We start from the raw sequence: 19,097 nt of genomic DNA, 5'->3' as shown, positions 1-19,097 counted from the left end.
GTGTGTTGAAATGTTGCTGCTAATGCATATTTGCATGAATATATTTGTTTTTATATTCTTACTTTATTGTGAGTTCAGTTGCTGTTTGTGCCCTCAAGAACCCACATGTTAAAAATGCTGTATGTGTCAGAAAGAGGGAGGGAGGGAGGGAGGGAGGGATGATGCTTAACTTGTCAGTGGAGGGGGGGGGGCTCCAAAGGCCTTTAGGCCAGGAGGAGAGGAAGGCAGTGAGGGGCCCATTTTAAAATCTCTTCTCTGGGCCCACTCCAACTTTGGTATGCTCCTGGGCTGAATGCTGCAAACCAAATTTCTTCCCCACTCTCCACAAATTATTTAACGGCGTGGGGTAGAAGGAAATTGGCTTATCATGCCCTGTGGACAAATTGAGTTAGGAAGGGACTCAGAAAGCTGCTTTAAACTGAGTCAGGCCATTGGTTCATCTAGCTCAGTGTTGTCTATATTGATTGGCACTGGCTGAGGCGATTCACACGAGCGTGCAAAACTGAGCTAAGAGAGCCCAGCCCGGTTTTGCATGTTCACGTGAACCACCAGGATTGGGCCCGATCCCAACGGCTACACAGCAGCAAACTCACTTGTGAAGCCTCCCTCTTAAATGAGGTTAAGGGAGTGAGTGCACCCTTGACCTCATTTTTTCAATTGTGTGGCTGCTTGCAGCTGTGGCTGGGACACTGACTCGAGTGGAGGGAGGATCCCAATAATACACCATGCACTCACGCGGTACATTACTGGAGCTCCAGGGGGTTGGCACCCCAACCCCGAGAGCTGCAGCGGGAGCCGCTGCTCATCTGGGCTGGTGCTTATCTGGCCCCAGGGGGTCCTTGCAAACTGTGGGTGGAGCAACAGCAAGCGGGAAGAAGAACCAGTGGAAGAGGAAGGCAGGTGGCTGGGTAAGTGTGAGCAGGGAGAGGATGGATGGTAAACAAGGAAGGAAGTAAACCATGGGGAGATATTGTGAAGGATAGCAGGGATTGCATCTGACCCACTAGGGATGTGCAAAATGTTTCAACTCGCAGCGGGCCATTTTGAGTGTTTCAAGCTGAAAACAAATTGCCCTTCAAATAAAGGACCTGTTTCAAGCTTAAAACAAAACAACCCTGTTTTGACTGAAACATTTTGACATTTCAAGCACCATTTTGGAGGCCTGTTTTTCCCTTGCAGATTGATTTTCTGGAACTGGCTTCCAATTGGCTTGTGATTTCCTTGCTCCTTGATTGGCTCATTATCATACAAAGCAAAGTGTTGTTATGGTCAACTGTTCCCCCATTGGATGGGGGAGGGAGGAGGAAGGGGAAAAAACAAAAGGCGGGAATTGCAAATTTAAAATGTATTCAAAGGGACAGAGGTAGAGAGAGCCTTTATACTGTGCCAGAAGAGGATACATCAGGAGAAGAGGAAAGAAGGTCTAATTTTGTGATTTTATTTTCTCAGCATTGAGTACAATATGCTGTGCTATTGCTGCTATAATTATCTGGTTTTTCTGGATTTCAAATTGACAAAGGCAGAATTTGGATGCCTACCTTCCTTGAGTTGTGGTTTGTTTTGTTTGTGAGATAGTGTTGTGGTGAGAAATGGACAGTGGCAGCTCTGTGTGTATGTTTGTTAGGGGACACCCCTGTTGCAACCTTTCCCCCAAAGCCCCATAGCTGGGATTGGAGAAAGGTTAAAAATGTGTTTAAAATCATCCACTTGCCCATTTATTGTGTGGGTTAGCTGGTAGGTAGCACCCATCATACACTATCACACAAACTACTTTGGTGACACTAGGAGCTAACCATGGGGAACAATGGAGTATTTCAAGTTCCCCCCTGTTCCCTATGGCCGGAACACTCAAAACGTTTCAGGTTGTTTCATCGAAATAGCCAGCTCGGCTGCAAATACTTACATTACAAGTATTTGCAGATTGCCACTTGCTCCGCCTATTTGTGCATAGACTGGAAAGATCTTATGGCTATACAAACAGGGGAGTTTTGTCAGAGTTTGACTATATTTGTTCCGTTTCAGACTGTCTAATATGTATAACTGTAGTGCTGGTATCTCACAGATTTCTTTCAGTAACAAATGTTTCTTCTTCTTTTGGTTCTCTGTTGCTCCATGAATGAGAATCTTGGCATTAGTTGCTTGCTATTGCTTATTCCCTATTTGAGGTCATAAGCCTTACTTTTCAAATATCTTAATCTTTTTCCATTGCTACCAGCTGGAATGTCAAAAACAGGATTATGACTCCACCAATGGAAGGCTTGCTCTTGTTCCCACTGTGCTCAGCAGGAGCTGTGAGAATTCAGCAATAATAAAACTTATTTAAAGTATTTGCACCGCACTGTTTGAGCATGCAAAGCACTTCACATATATTCTCTTGATCTCATCCTTACAACAGTGCTTGGTAAAGTAAGTATTATCACCCACATAATGCAGTTGGGCAACTGAGGCTGAGGGGGAGTGGCTTGCCCAAGGGCAGCTACTGAATTCATAGCAGGGAGAAGGTTCAGCCCTGGGGAGTCCTGGTGGGCACAGCCACTGTGCTGCACCAGCTCTGTAGCACTGATAGGACAGTGTAAGTAGTCCAGTGATCTTCAGTGGGACTAAGTAGCTGGAACTGGAATATTCCAGTCTTCTCATTCTGGGTTGTGCTAGTTGTTTACTGCTGCAGTTTCCCACACAACTGCTTCAAAAGTTGGCCAGCTGGGACTCTCAGTGACTTAATCCTAAGTAAATACACACCAGATCAGGCTGCATGGTGGTACTTGAACACATTAGGAATTCTGACCAGAAATGGTCCAGGTCAGAGGCTCAACATTTCATCTGGCACTAATACTACTACAGAAATGTGTGTACTGCTTTTTGACAAAAGTTCCCAAAGCGGTTTACACATACATACATACATACATACATAAAATGGCTCCCTGTCCCCAAAGGGCTCACAATCTATAAAGAAACATAAAATAGACACCAGCAACAGCCACTGGAGGGATGCTGTGCCTGGGGCTGGATAGGGCCAGTTGCTCTCCCCCTGCTAAGTAAAGAGAATCACCACTTTTAAAGGTGCCGCTGCTCAGTTAGCAAAGTGCTACAAGCTAATATATATGGCCATGTGCTTTTAAAAAAAACACAGCAGAGGAAAACCACCATCACCCATGCATTGCCCCCATTAAGGGAGGTTCAAGACCTCTGTGCACCTGAAGCAAGACGCATCCTTCTATGCATCCCCTAACCCTCTTTCCCCCTTTTTAAAGCAGGGGCAGGGAGAATCTTGCCACTATGGTGGCACCCCAATACCCTGAGTCAACTGCCTCACCATGCCTCATGGAGGCACTGCCCCTGACCCCCATAACCTATATTTCTAGCATTATATATAGTAGAATCACCCCTGAGATTCCCTGTTTGGGATCATTCTAAGCAGATTCTGCCAGCATGTGGAAATATATCTGTAGAATCCAGAGGACAGGGTTGTGGTTTGCAAAGAAAAAACAGTGGAGTTTATTTTATTTATTTATTTGATTTGATTTGATTTGTATACCGCCCTTCCCAAATGGCTCAGGAATCAGGAATATTAATAGTTTAATGAGACAGATATTATTTAGAGAGGCCAGTGCAGTCTGCCGTCAGTGCTCTTGCTGCTGGCTGTTTGTTAGCCCCGCCTCTACTCCACGACTGGAATAAAAGTAACTAAAGCAAAAGCTGGCCTGGATCAAGGAATGGATTAATCAAGAACACCATCATATCCAAGAGCTAAGCTCTGGCTTCAAAGTGTCCAGATCACTGTTGGAAAGTGCAGGAATAGTCTCTACTTTGGCTCAAAGTCCCTTAGATATTCTCCTACCCACATGAGTTTCACTTTTTTTGTGAACAGCTCCTAATAAGTTAAGTTAAGATTCAAATGACTCTTCTATGCTGGTGGGGCCAGTCGCCCCATGGAATCAGCAGTCTGCCAAGCTGCTTGTGGAGGAAAAGCAGCTCCTATGCATCAAGGGTGATGTTCAAAGGGCTCCTGCATCTTATTTGATAGTATATCAGACCCCTTGATCTACCAATTAATTCTTCTCATTGACACAAATCTGAGTAGTGTGGGTAATGCCTTTTATTCCACCCTACCTAGTTTCCATGCAAGGCAGGCTGGTATGTGGACAGTAGCTGGGAAGCCTGAAGGCTTGGAATCCTTCCCACTTCTTTGTCTTGGCCTTTCGGTTTCTGAAGAAATCCACACAGTTCCTTTTGGCTGAGGAACTGTTCATTTGCCACCCTCACTACCACACATTCCCCAAATATTTTGTATCTTTTACAGTACAGTAAGGCAAACTACAAGCCTTTCTAGATGTTAAATTGTACCAGCTTCAGCGCCGATTTCCATGGGAAATGTTGCTGTAAACAGCATTCATGCCACTCCACACTCCTCTGCCACGAATAGCCTTCAAATCTGTGGAAAAGGTAGAACAAAAAACATTGAGATCATTTGCACAATCAAGAACTGTGTTCTATCTGGGTTTGGGAGCTGTGTATGCTGTACGTGTTCCCAATTTTCGGTTGTGTGAAAGCAAGGTAGGAGGAAAACTTGGGTAGCTTTTCTCCTACCTTGCTTCCACACAATCACTTCTACCCAGGTTGCCCTCCTACCTAGCTTCCACACAACCCAAAATTGGGAGCACACACAGCTCCCAAACCCACTTTTGATTGTGTGGATGACCTAGGTGTGCCTCTGTAGTCACATGGGGATGGGAGGGGGCAGTGTACAGTCCTGGGGCTGAGGGAAGTTATGTGATTACAGAGAGAGGGAGGGAGGGAGGTTAAAGTTCAGAAGAGTCAGGGACACAAAGAGAGAGAGACTCTGAGGAGGGAGCTGAATCCTGAAGAATGACCACTCTAGCAACACATTAAAAAAAAAAAATGGACCAAGGCATCCCAAACAGGAAAACAAAAACAAAAACCAGGGACCACAGATTCCAGAAAATAGAGGCTGTTCCTGGTAAATTGGCACAGTGGGAACCTATGAGATCAGCTGCCACTTATGCTGCATTTATTTGCAAATAAAGCACACATTAGAAAATCACCATCAATCTCCCCATCCCAGTGCTCGCTCACCCAAAGAAAGCTAAGTCCAAGTTGCATGGTCCCTGGAACTCTTCACCACTAGGCAGGGATGTGCAATATTATTGTCACCAGAGTATCGTCATTATCAGCATCAGCATCATTGGCTCCAAACAAGTCTTCTATGGATTAATAAGCTTAATTATTATAGAATTGGACAAATATAGAAGAGTGGACAAACAGGATAAGGATCTCAAGGAAGGAGCGAGGCAAAGCTAGTATGCATAACAGGAAGTGGACATGACACACTGGTACTTAACGCTCAGGCTGCCTATAAAAAGCTGCATTTATTTCACAATTCCTGTATCATTCAGCCAGTGTTTCCTCTTTACTTTGAGTGTTATGCAACTTTCCATGGATGAAGAAGTTGGCTCACAGAGCCTTTCCCCTAAAACCAAATGCAGGCCACAATTAATTTCAAGTCAAGGGACTGGTAATCTACGGTCAAATTATTCACAACCATTTTATATGCACATTTATATTATATGCCCTGCCTTTCATCCAAAGAACCCAAACCAACCACAAAGTGAACAAGTTTATCTAGGCATCCACTGGATCTGCAGCCATACTGTAGCTGTTGTTGCACAGTTTTCTACTTCACACACTGATATAGACCGAGGATAATGTTTTAACTGATTAACCTTAAGTGCAGCAGCTGACAGCAAGCAACAATAACTCTGGGCCTTGGAACTCCTCAGGGAGTTTGCTCAGCCCCTGATCCTATGCATATTTACTCAGAGATAAGTCCCACTGTCATCAGTGAAAGCTACACCCAAGAAAGTGTGCCTAGGATTGCAGCCTTGAAGAAGTGTTTTCACCCTAGCTGGAGAATACATCTGGCTCAGGCCTGAACGTCATAAGGCCTAGGGGCCAGATCCGGCCTGCAGGGACTTTTTTTTTTTTTTACTGCCCCCCAGGTATCCTGCAGCATCATAGGAGCTGGAAACTGCCTTACAGCACCATCCTGCGCGAGCTTACTTCCCAGTAAGCATGCCTATGATGGCAGCCTGAAAGTGACAGCAATTTAGGGAGGGGAGAGGAGAGAGCATTTATTTGGGACTGACTCAACAGGAATAAGGTCTATTTTCTGGCCATTATCCTTGGTCAAAAATTATGGGTCCCTTCATGGGGGAAGGGACCAGCAAAATGACACTGGTCCATATGCTTCAGTGTCCAAATCTTTCTCTTTTACAACCACTTCTAGAATGTTCTCTCAAACAAGCAAGTTCTCACCAGCTTTGTACCTGATGAGAACTTGCTTGTTCGAGAGAACAAACATTTTTGAAGTGGTTGTAAAAGAGAAAGATTTGGACACTGAGGCATGTGGACCAATGTCATCTTGCCAAGAAAATCTTCCACTTGAGAAAGATATTTTTTGAAACGGAGATCACCAAGTCACCATTGTGTGAACTTATTCATTGTGTGGACTTATTCATTGTGTGAACTTATTTGTTTATGTATCATACTAATCTCCACATCATGGACTTCATTATTCTTCCCATACCATGCAATTGTTTCATTGATATTATTTCCCACTGTTTTGTCTTGTCTTTAATATACTGAATATATTTTCCACCACAGATTTATTGGACCAAGTTGTGCTTGTTCTTTCATCATTTGGTCAGTGGATAGTTTGGTGGGGGATCTTTTTGTTTCTTAGCTGGTGCCTATCATCTGTGATACTCAGCGGCAGTGTCCCACAGCTATGAAGGAGACTCATCCCAGAAGATTGGACATGTTTGTTGAGATGTGTCAATTGTGCTCAAGTAGAGTTGCCAACCCTCTTGGCTTGGCCTGGAGCCTGCAGGAATTCGTATCAATCTCCAGGAAATATTGAAAAGCAACCCTCAGGATTTTAAGGGTTTCATATTGTGCAACATACTGGAGAAAAATCTCCAGGACTAGGTTCAGTCAGAGCTGGCAACCCTATGCTCAGGTCAATAGAGAAGCTCACCTGTAAGATGTGTCTCCCTGTGGTACTCCACACCAGTGTGGAGCTTGGATCATGCCACCACTGCACAGTTATCACTTCATTCCCTCTAGCCCAGCTGTATTTGTATCCAGCCAGTCAGGTGGGGTTGTAGAGCCAATGGGGGGCCACTCATGATGTAATTTCCTGCATGCTTCACATTATTGTCTCTGTAGCTTCAATGGTAAGAGCATATAACGATGCAGATGAAGTTATTGTTACAGAACTTGGAGGGGAGATTTCTTTACCTACCCCAGCTGCAGCAGAAGTGTGCAGGTAAGGAGAGCACTACTAATTAATATTGTCTGGAGACATGGAGTTAAAAGTTCTAAATAAAGTAGTTTACTTAGAAAATTCATCAGGATGATAGATAAGCCTACATGTCTGGCTGCTAGCTACATACAGGAAGCAGGGAAAGGAGAAGGAAGTTTCTCTCTCCAGGTGAGAAAATGAAACCTCAGACTTATCAGTCTAACAAAGGGGAAGTAGAGTAGTGAAAGAATGATCACAGAGAGGATTCCCTTATTCACTATCTCTGTCCATAGTGCCCCTAGTGGTCAATAGGGTTGCTGGTGCTAAGAGCTGATGCCATTAGAAGCTGCATCTCCAACAGTTATGCATATTTCACAGCAATCTTTCCAGATGACCACTCTATATCCCACATTCAATATGTACCTGTTTTAGTAAAACATCTCTGTCCTATAACAATTCTATAGCTCCTGCTTTTAAAGGAATTCCAGTTTAGAATAATTTCAGTCAGATCAGTAAAACGTTTCTGAAGGAGATGTTGTGTTTGCTTATATTTTAGACAAGAAACTTGACACTAACAAAACCAGGCTCTTCTTTCAAGAATTCTAATCTTACCTTAAGCCTATTCATTGCTTTTAAACTTGTTTACCATCAAAACACAGCTTGTTCAACTTGTTCTCTTTGCTGTCAAAAACACAGCAAACAAAGAATCATGGAATGTCTTTTAAAAGAAAGTACTATACATCCACTTGAATCTCTTCAGTGATTTTTCTTTGTGTTATACTGTGCTACAATATGTTTTAGGTGGTTGGATTTTGTTGTTTTCTTTATAATCATGTATCTTTCCCTTGGTTTTTCTTAGGGGATTTGACTCATTGCTACCTGGAACATAGATGCTTCAACAGGGGTTCTAATAGGCAGGGATTTAATATGAAAGTATCCTCAAAATCAGGGATTTGAATTCTTCAAGCATTGAGACACCCAGAATATTGCTTGTCAGAGGTATTAAGGTGATATTATGAAGGTGTTATTTTGGCTGATCAACAAATGTTTTGGGGGTGCAGGAGCTACTTTGCTACCAGTTCCTCTGCCTTGAAGGGCTTCCCCATTCATTTCAACAAAAGAACTAAATGTACATATGGCTCAATTAGTTACAATCATTCTCAGCTGAACAGCCTGAAGAGTTAAATACTATCTCATCTCCTGTTTTACCACCTGGCCATCATTAATAGAGGTGAAATATAATCAGCACAGAGATCACATAACTTGTAGAAACACAGCTTTAAATTATGAGGAAATGTTACTTGGCTTCTGTTATGCTCCTTTAAAGCTAAGCAAAAGCGGGGAGTTTCATGAATCTTTTCATTAGATGTGAAACCATTCCCTTCATTTGGTGTTGTTGTTGTTGTTGTTGTTTTTTAAATGGTTGCTCAATTGTTTATCTAGAGCAGAGGTTCTGGGTCCTCAGATGTTATTGAACATCATATCATCCCCAGCCATTTGGCCGTTGTGGCTGAGGATTATGGGAGTTGCAGTTCAACATCTGGGGATCCAAGGTTGGCAACTTCTGATCAAAAGGCAAAGCATGCAGGAAAATTGTCATCATTTGCAACCCTATTGAATGACAGATATTTATTGCAGGGCACCATAATATACAGAGGCACTTGAAACTAGAAAGAACCAGGGAATGAGGAAGGAAAGTTCAAACAGCATGATCTGCAGCAAAGTATGCAAGAAGAAGACTGTTCCTTTCATGTCAATTGCAAGTGTATCTTCATTTGCTTAGGGGAGAGTCAAACACCTAATCACTCAGATTACCAGTGTAGGAAGGATTGCCCTCACTCTAACTTGGCTATGTTTTCCCTTAGTGACATCATATTCACACTCACTACATGATCCTGATTGTCTGAAATCCTCATCTGTGTTGGAAGTGAAGGACTTTGCGCTGTCTCTTGTCTCAAAGACAGTTGAGGACAGACTAGTGAGTCAGAGGGCTAGAGGGTCAAAACACTGGTCATCCCTTCTCTACTGCTCTGACACTATCCCTTTGGAATGTAGATTGCTAATCTTAGGGATTTCCTTCATTCCAGCCACTTCCTTCCTCTTCTCCCTTCTTCCTGTTCCTTCTACCTTGCAACATGCAAGCTCCTCTCCCTGCACCATGTGTGCAGAGATGCAGAATCCATCTGCATCCAGCTAGATAGATAGATTAGAGATCCTGACTCCTCACTTTCCTATCTAGAATGGAGTTCTCTAATAAATACCATTTATATTGATTTGAAACTATGAACTGGCTCCAAGTTACTTTACTCTCAGCATACATGCATGCCTAACTAAATTCTGCTGTGTTGTGACTCTGTGCACTCTGCTATAATGAAAAAGGGTTTCTCTTACCAGAGAGAATTCCCAACAATCTGAAGGGGGGGAAATCCCAGCTATTTTCATGTAGTGAGTATATTGGTGTCACCAAGAACAAGCATAGCCAAGTGAAGGCAATGATTCCTCACTTGAGGAAGAAGAGATCACTAGGAAAATATGGCACTGAAACAGCAGCTTATGTTAAGAAAGACTGCAAACAGTTTCAACAGTACACCAAAACAAGTAATTGCTGGGAATGTTGGGGGACCATTTTGGTCCCCTGAACAGCACAGTATTAGTATTAGAAATGTTTATGTGTGAACAGTTGGTATAACCAATCATTTTTTGTTACTCTAACTCAGGGATTCTCAAATTTGGGTCCTCAGGTGTTATTGGACTTCAACTCCCATAATCCCCAGCCTCAGTGGCCTTTGGTTGGGGATTATGGGAGTTGAAGTCCAATAACACCTGAGGACCCAAGTTTGAGAATCACTGCTCTAGCTGAACTTGCATATTCTCAGTTCTTGACCAAATAAAAACCTGCAGAGCTCTTCCTTTATCTTAGCTTTGTTTTTGTACTTCCTTGCCTTCCCTGATAGGGCAAAACAAAGGCCTCTAATCATATTAATGACACTGCCACAGATCACCATGATGAGAAGTAGTAAAAGTGAACGAGGCTTGCAAGAAGATGTGCTCCATGACCATGGCACATTCTCCCACCACTCAAGTAGCTCTTCGGATGATTGTCTCGTGTACTAGCTCATTATTTCGTATCATTTGTTTTAACCTTGGCTTGTCCCGAAGACATCTGCTCTGCTGTGATTAATAATGCTGATGAAAATAAATTGTTGAAGGGCAGTGCTGCATTGCATGACTAATTAGCTTCCTAAATTACATGTTCATACGTTTTAAAAAGCATTATCAACACACATAAATGAAAAGCTTGCTAAACTCCCCAAGTGTGGTGGAGGAGCAGACTTGCCTCGGTGACTTTTCTGTCAGTCCTTAACTTTTTTCCTAAGATGGATTTAGATATCAGATACCACCTCAGTTGCCCTCTGTTGGGCATGTGCATTATTCACTATCTTTTGCGGAGAGATGAAGTAAATTCATTGTCAAGAATGAGAAAGGATGGTGTTTTTTGCCGTTTGCATTCTGGCCAGAACGAGGATGAGCAAAATCAGGTTAGAAGGAGTGTCCAGCCAGGATCCCAGAGCGGTGTGTGCTCCCGAAAACCAGTTGTGGGTCGGCAAAAATCAAGATAAGAGGACAGGACAGTGATTGTGTGCTAGTTGCAATCTGAGTAGGATGGCAACCTACATCATTTATCCAACCAACTTCATTTATCCAGCATTTTATCTTCGGTGGAACGAAAGCACTTTCCTGTCCTCCTCCCTTGATTTTGGCTGATACATGACCAGTTCTTGGGAGTGCACAGCTTCAGAATTCTGGCTGAATGTTCCTCCTGTGCTGATTTTGCTCATGAGAACCAGCCTAATGTTTTGCTAAGCAAAGCCAAGTTACCAGTTTTAATACACGTAAGTTGAAAGTCTGAGAGGAATAAGATCAGAGAGGAATTAAACTGCTGAATACTGAGGCTAAATGAATAGATTCCTTGTCCCCTGATCCTGTTCCATTGCACTATGCTGTGGATGTTGACATCTGGGGCTAGGTCTGCAAGAAGCTTTTCATTTAACTATAAACCTGAGTAGTCAAATACAGAGTGAGGGCTATAGGTATATGTGGGGTTTCCTCTACACAAGCCTCACAACCCCTGGGCATACAGGCCACAGAAGGATGGAGAGGGGGTTCTAAGCACCCTGCTCCTCCTCCATCTGCCAGGGAGAGGGAATGCCTTGCTCCTTCCCGGGAGTCCATACAAGCATCCCTCCATCTCCATTGGCCTCAAATCCCAATTTCACTACTTCATCTAGGATGCACAGAAATCCTTCGGAGATCTGCCCATCTTTGCAGCTGAAAAAGCTGGTAATTGACCTGGAGAGGGATTTTGGGGTTGTGGTCAGCTTGTTGAAAGTGTCAACTCAGTGTGCAGTACTGCCAAAAAGACAAAATCCATGTGCTGGTTAGGAAGGGGATTTAAAATAAAATTGCTAATATTAAAATGCCCCTATGCAAATCTAGGTGCAGCCACATTTTGAGTACTGTGTACAGTTTTGGTCACTGTATCTTAAGAAGGACATTGTAGATAGGGCTGTGCACGAACAAAAAAATATGGTTTGGTTTAAATTTGAACCAATTCAAGCTGAACCGCATTGCTTCGAACCAGTTCGGTCAAACCAACCGGTCAGTCGGGTCCCTTGGACTGAATTGGTTCTTGTGGTTCGTGCAGCCAATATACTTGTAAAGGGGAACTGGTGTGGATTCCCCTTTACAAGGGACTCTGCTAATGGTAAGCTGAAGCCAGGTGGAGGCAGCGAGAGAGGTAAAAAGTTGCTTACCCGGCTGACGTAGCTGCCAGCAGCACCATTCACCCTCCTAGTGCAGCTCCATGCCAGGGAGGGTGAGAGGTGGTGATTGGTGGTGCCGGCAGACATGCCAGCTGGGTAAGCTCTCTTGCCGCCCCCACCTGGCCACCCCTTACCATGCCAAACCAGTTCGTCTGAGGCAGGCCTGGTTCAGTTTGATCACTGACCAAACCACCCCAAGTTGGGTCTGCAATTGAACCTCCAAACCTGCCCTGGTTTGGAAACCAGCCCCGGTTTCAACACTGTAGAACTGGAAAAGGTGCAGAAGACGGTAACCAAGTAGATAGGGGCATAGAGCACCTTCCTTATGAGGCTACAACATCTGGGGCTTTTTACCTTGGAAAAAAGTTGACTAAGGGGAGACATGATAGAAGTTTATAATGACACTATATGCATGGTGTGCAGAGAGTGTATACAAATAATTTTTTCTCCCTCCCTCACAACACTAGAACTCGGGGGCCATCCCATGAAACTGATTGCCAGCAAATTTAGGACTGACAAAAGGAAATACTTTTTCACACAGCACATAATTAATCTATGGAATTATTTTGCTATGGGAAGTGATGATGGCCACCAACTTGGATGGCTTTAAAAGGGAATTAGATAAATGCATAGAGGACATGTCTATAACTGGCTACTAGTTTTAATGGATATAGGCTGACTCCAAGCTCAGAGGCAGGATGCCTCCAAATATCAGTTGCAGGGGAGCAAGAGCAGAAGAGAGGGCATGCATGCCCTCATCATCTCCTGCTTGTGGACTTCCTGGAGCCATCTTGTGGGCCACTGTGCGAAACAGGATGGTGGACAAGATAGACCTTGGACTTGATACAGCAAGGCTTTCCTTATGTTAAAAAAATTGGTGGTGGGGGGAATATTAGAATGTTATTAGAATAGAATGTTATTAGGATAGAAGGAAGTGCCTTTCTTCCAATCCTAATTCCTCTCCCATCTGGTCTCTTTTAGCTGGTCAGAACCCTTATATACTGGATTTGGGGCAAGGGATTAAGGTTCCCTTGCCCCACTACTAACATCTACTAACTTTAATTCCCATCTCCAACATTCCATAAATTGTTAGGTATTTGGTCAAGCCAATTCTCTCCTCTCCCAGCCTGTTCTCCTCCTCTTCCCTCAATTTAAGAGATGCCCTCAGCATGCCCTGTCTCCTGGAAAGCAGTGGGTATGCTCAGGGTTCATCAGGCTTTTTGCGATATTTCTTCTTTCCTTTCCTTTCTTCCAGATGTACAAACAACTATTTATCTGCATAGATGGAGAGTCTGAGTACACAGAAACTATTACCTTGTTTGTGGGTGGCCCCATTTCACTGCTTAGCTGGTTGCTACAGGACCACCATATTAGAAGCAGTTGGCGGGAAACCAATGGGAATATCTCCCTCCCTGTGCAGTACTGAAAGATTGCTGAGCTCTGCATCAGATTTGCAGTTTACTGCTCACTAAGTCCTAAACGTCAGCAGCCTGTTACTAGAGTGCAATTGCCCTCCAGCACCGCCTGCTGAAGTTTGGGACAAGGAAAGCAGGATGCTATTTATTTCGTCCTAAACCAAAATGGTCCAGAGCAGAGCATGGAGAAGATACTGCTGCCTCTGTGCAGCAACCATTCTTTGTTGCAATCTGCAATTAGTACATCACAATGATTATAAATCTTGGTGATGTACTAATTGCAGATTGGTGAAAATAGACTTCAGTGTGTAGTGTATCACTCTGGCTCAGTAGCTCTTTGTCCCTCCATGAAGTACAAATGCAATAGATCAACCACATGTTATTTACAGTGCTGCTATAACAGTTTCTATGTACTGTAGATAAGTTCTTCTACAATGGCAGTGTAATCCTGCCTTGTGGGATCCCCACCCCACCCCCACTAATTTTCTAAAGAAAAAATGATCACAATTGTAACAACAATTAAATAATGAATTTGTACTTCAAGGTTTAGCTCCTCTTACCACAATCAAACAACAGAGTTTGCCCCCCCCTCCCCGGCCGCAAAAAATAAAATAAAATTACGGAGACTTGATCAGACTCATGTGTCCAAAACTGAGAGATTTTTTGTTAGTTAGTTTGAGTTTCCTTTTTTCCGACTAATGTCTAACCAGAAATTGGAATCTCATAGTTCTGTATCTTGGTGTTGAGATACAAGGTCGATTCAGACTAGCATGAAACCGTGCAGTTAATCTGTGAAGCCAGGAATCATTCCGCAGATGACTGTTCAACAGCAGTTTTGCAACTTCTGGCTTCTAGGCAGAGGGACCCTTCCCTCCTCCTGGTCTGCCAAGGCTGCATCCCAGCAAGCTCCATACCACTCGTGTTGCCAGACTGTGGGCAAGGCATCAGGGCATCAGTAAAGGGGCAACCATTGGCCATGATCTTTGAGGAGGCATGCTCAGTGTGATTGTGCCTTTTTGGCATTGATCACCCACCCATGGAAGGGAAAAGACATTTTAACCCTTTCTTCATGCCGCTTGCACCACTGCCTTTACAAGAGCTCTGCAGCTATACAGTCTTGCACAGGCACAATTATTGATACTGGGGGATGGTAGGAGGCACTTGTAATGCCTGGCTAGCCAGATGACCATGCAGGGCAAAAAAGAAAAGAAAAAAGTGCAAGGATATGTGTTTTGGGGATACCAGATTTCCAGCGGGAATGCTTACACTCTTGGTTTGTGGCTCTTGCCAGGACTGGGAAAGGTGTCGCTGAGCAACCCTTCCCTGCAGCTTGCATGGAACTAGCAAGCCAGCTGGGCAGCAACAGCTCTCTGGCTCACATGCATGTCTATGGCCAGGCACTCTCATGAAAGAGTGGTCCTTGGGAGAAGGGCCTAAGCATCTATTGCATTTTTTATTGTCACACAGGGCTTTTGAGCACATGCCCTTTGTCCTGTTGGACAGCTCCACACATGGGGTATGACTGATTATCCTGTAGGTGGTTCAATTCCCTTTGCAAGAACGAATAATACTGCACCAGTCTGGGGTACCTCCAAACTGGGAGGTGGGAGGCAAAGCCGACCGTCTGGATACATATCTGTATCTACAGATGTATAGACATGCCTCTATACAGTTGGAGGGACTTGTACTTTCCACAAGAATGTTAAAAACACAATGTCCAGGCATGCAAGGCAACCAATGTCCAATGACAACACTTGAAACACCTTGATGCCTTGCTGAGCAACCACACGAGATCGTGTGTTTTGTGAATGAAAGGGTTCCTGGAGCGTGTGCTTTCCCCCCTTCCCCAGATGGAAGATGTCAAAATGTTTTCTGTGGTGATTCTACGTAAAGATCCTGCACGCTGGGCACCACGCAAAGATGTGCATTGCAGGTTGCTCAAGAAATCCAATCCTCTATCCCTCTTGGTGCCTAGTGATGTGCGGTTTGGTCCGGATCCGGCGGTTCGATCCCGGACCGAATCGGGCCCTTCTGGGACCGATCCGGACCGAATCCGAGTCGGTTCGGCTCCGAACCGGCTCGGGTTTCCCGAACCGGTTCGGGAGTTCAATTGAGTCTCTGGAGTCAGTGGAGTGTCCCTTTAAAGTTTGAAGTGTGTCCTCCATTTTGTGGCTCATTCCTGAAACTTTTGCTCCTAGCATCCATTTTGTGATGCTATTTTCAGGCATTGTATTGGCTGCGCTATTGATCCTTTGATTGGCCAGAATGAGTCCTTTGGTCTGGTAGGCTGCTTGGCTGTTGCACTGTTGAGAGCTGGCACCCTGTTGGCCGTGGGGGGAGTGCAAAGGTGGGGGCTCCCAAAGGAGGGAATTTCAAACCTATATAAACCCAAGCCTCTTCTCTGGGAACTTCTCTTGGCTGCAGTTGTGGGATCATCTCTGAGACCTTGCTTGCTCTTTTGCTGCTGGTGTCTGCTGTGAGTCCCTGCTGACTGTGTGTCACATTAGTGTGTGTCTGTCTCTCTGCTCTCTCTGTGTGTTGTTGTGTGCCACCTTGTCCATCTGCCCTCTGTCTGTCTCTGTCCAAACCTCTTTAATACTTTCCCCTCAACTTTTTCCAACTTTTCCTGTTGTGTTTTCTGTTCTCTTCACCCTTTCTCTCTCAACCCTTCTCCCAAAGTTTTGGCTTTCCCTCCTCCCCCCCCCCCCATCTTCTGCATTGCTTTCCTGTTTTTGTGCCTTGCCTGCCTTTTGTTCCACTTTTTGAGTTTCATTCAATTATTGCTTCTGTGTAAATTTATATATTTGCTGATTTTGGTTTTTAATTAATAACTTCTGCTATTGTTATTGCTGGCTGCCTGTCTGAGTTGTGTTTCTGAGGATTTAGTTTATATTATTGCTGCAATTTGATTCCTTGTGTTCTGATTTTGATTGTTAATTTGTTCCCCTCTGGCCCTCTGCTCCTAGCTTCCCCCCTCCCTCCCTCCCACCCAGATAAGATTGTTTCCCTCCTGTGCTGCTGCCTGTTGAGCCTTGCATTCTTTGGATTTCTTTGTGGAATTAGGTTCTGGTTTTGGTTTTGCTCCCTGTGTGTGTCCCACCCACTCCCCCAGTCCCTCCCCCTGGTAGTTGTTACCCCCCCCCCCGCCCTGAGACTTTCTGGCTGCCCTTTGGTTTCCTTTTTTTTACTTTGTGTATAGATTGTTTTGATTCAAATTTGATTGTTCCCCTGTGTGGTCCTGCTCCTAGCTTACCCCCTCCCTCCCCTCCAGAAACCCACTCCCCCCACTGCCACCTCCTCCTCCACTCCTGCCCTGCCTGCCCCCTCCCACCCAGACTGAGTGTTGTTCCCCATCCTCCCTGGTGCTGCTGCTGCTGCCTGTTGAGTCCTGTCTTAGTTACTTTGGTTTTGTGTGTGAAATCAATTAGCTTCTTTTGGTTCTGGTTTTGCTGTGTGTGTGTCCCATTCCTCCCTGCTGGTTGTTGTTGGTTCCTCTCCCCCCCCCCCCAGACTTTCTGCCCATTGTTCCCAGGTGTTTTTTTTTTTTTTTTGGACTTTTTTTCATATTGTTTGGTTTGCTTTGATTGATTCATTGATTGTTCCCCTCTCTGTGTGGCCCTCTGCTCCCAGCTTCCCCCCTCCCTCCCCTCCAGAAACCCACTCCCCCCACTGCCACCTCCTCCTCCTCCACTCCTGCCCTGCCTGCCCCCTCCCACCCAGATTCATCCCCCTTGACGCATACTAATCCCCCCAAAACACACCCTGCCCTCTGGTCTCTCCCCCTCTTGCCCCCCGACTCCCTGCTACATACCCCAGACCCCCTGAAACACACTCCACCCCCCAAACACCCTCTGTTGGTCTCTCCCCCTCTTGCCCCCCGACTCCCTGCTACATACCCCAGACCCCCTGAAACACACTCCACCTCTCAAACACCCTCTGGTCTCTCCCCCTCTTGCCCCCCGACTCCCCGCTACATACCTCAGACCCCCTGAAACACACTCCACCCCCCAAACACCCTCTGTTGGTCTCTCCCCCTCTTGCCCCCCTGACTCCCCGCTACATACCCCAGACCCCCTGAAACACACTCCACCCCCCAAACACCCTCTGTTGGTCTCTCCCCCTCTTGCCCCCCTGACTCCCCGCTACATACCCCAGACCCCCTGAAACACACTCCACCTCCCAAACACCCTCTGTTCTCTCCCCCTCTTGCCCCCCGACTCCCCGCTACATACCCCAGACCCCCTGAAACACACTCCACCCCCCAAACACCCTCTGTTGGTCTCTCCCCCTCTTGCCCCCCTGACTCCCCGCTACATACCCCAGACCCCCTGAAACACACTCCACCTCTCAAACACCCTCTGGTCTCTCCCCCTCTTGCCCCCCGACTCCCCGCTACATACCCCAGACCCCCTGAAACACACTCCACCTCCCAAACACCCTCTGGTCTCTCCCCCTCTTGCTCCCCGACTCCCCGCTACATACCCCAGACCCCCTGAAACACACTCCACCCCCCAAACACCCTCTGTTGGTCTCTCCCCCTCTTGCCCCCCTGACTCCCCGCTACATACCCCAGACCCCCTGAAACACACTCCACCTCTCAAACACCCTCTGGTCTCTCCCCCTCTTGCCCCCCGACTCCCCGCTACATACCCCAGACCCCCTGAAACACACTCCACCCCCCAAACACCCTCTGTTGGTCTCTCCCCCTCTTGGGACCGTCACCGCTGCTGCTGCTGTCCTCCTCCCACACCCGAATCCCCCTCCCTGCTGCTACATTACAGCTCCTCCTCTCTTCTTCCTCTCTCTCTCTCTTTCTCTCTCCTCATCCCTTCACTTCTTCTTCCTCCCACAGCTGCAGCCACACAGTATCCTACCTCCGACCTCACCTGGAGGTCCCCGCCATCGGTTATTTTTCTTTTGAAAGTTGTTTTATTTCATTTGTCTCTGCTTGGGGGTGAGTTGAGCAACAACACATAAATAGTGTGGTCTCCTCACTTCTGCCCCTCCATCGTTGAACTACCCCGGTTGCCTGTGCCTCGTGCGGCCGCCCTGTTGTGTCCCAGCCCAGGGGGTTGGCTGTTGGCGGCGCATCCGTGACCAGCAGTGAGCGGCAGGAGAAGGACCGGAAGAAGAGGGGTTAGTGCGTGTGCAATTGTGCACCTTTTGTTGCCCCCTTTCTCTCCCTAGCTGGCGGTTTTAAATAGGGACACCCCTATCTTGAAATGCATTTGGGTGTGGGGAGGAGGGAGAGGAGATGTACCGTTGTAACTTGTGTCTTCATGCCCAATAAAGAAATTGCTGCTGCTGTGTGTTGCGTTGCATTGCATGCGTCTTGCAGGTGGTTTTTGAACAGGTGCCTTCTTCCAGAGTGTTTCCTTGCCTCTGGGGCAGTCTGAGTGGGGTCAGGGGATCGGATGCTGCCACTACATGCTGGGCCAATGCCATGCCAGAGTGTTTCCTTGCCTCTGGGGCAGTCTGAGTGGGGTCAGGGGATCGGATGCTGCCACTACATGCTGGGCCAATGCCATGCCAGAGTGC

This window comes from Hemicordylus capensis, chromosome 6 (assembly GCF_027244095.1).
Source record: "Hemicordylus capensis ecotype Gifberg chromosome 6, rHemCap1.1.pri, whole genome shotgun sequence".
NCBI classification, from domain to species: domain Eukaryota; kingdom Metazoa; phylum Chordata; class Lepidosauria; order Squamata; family Cordylidae; genus Hemicordylus; species Hemicordylus capensis.
This window is presented reverse-complemented; position numbering follows the sequence as displayed.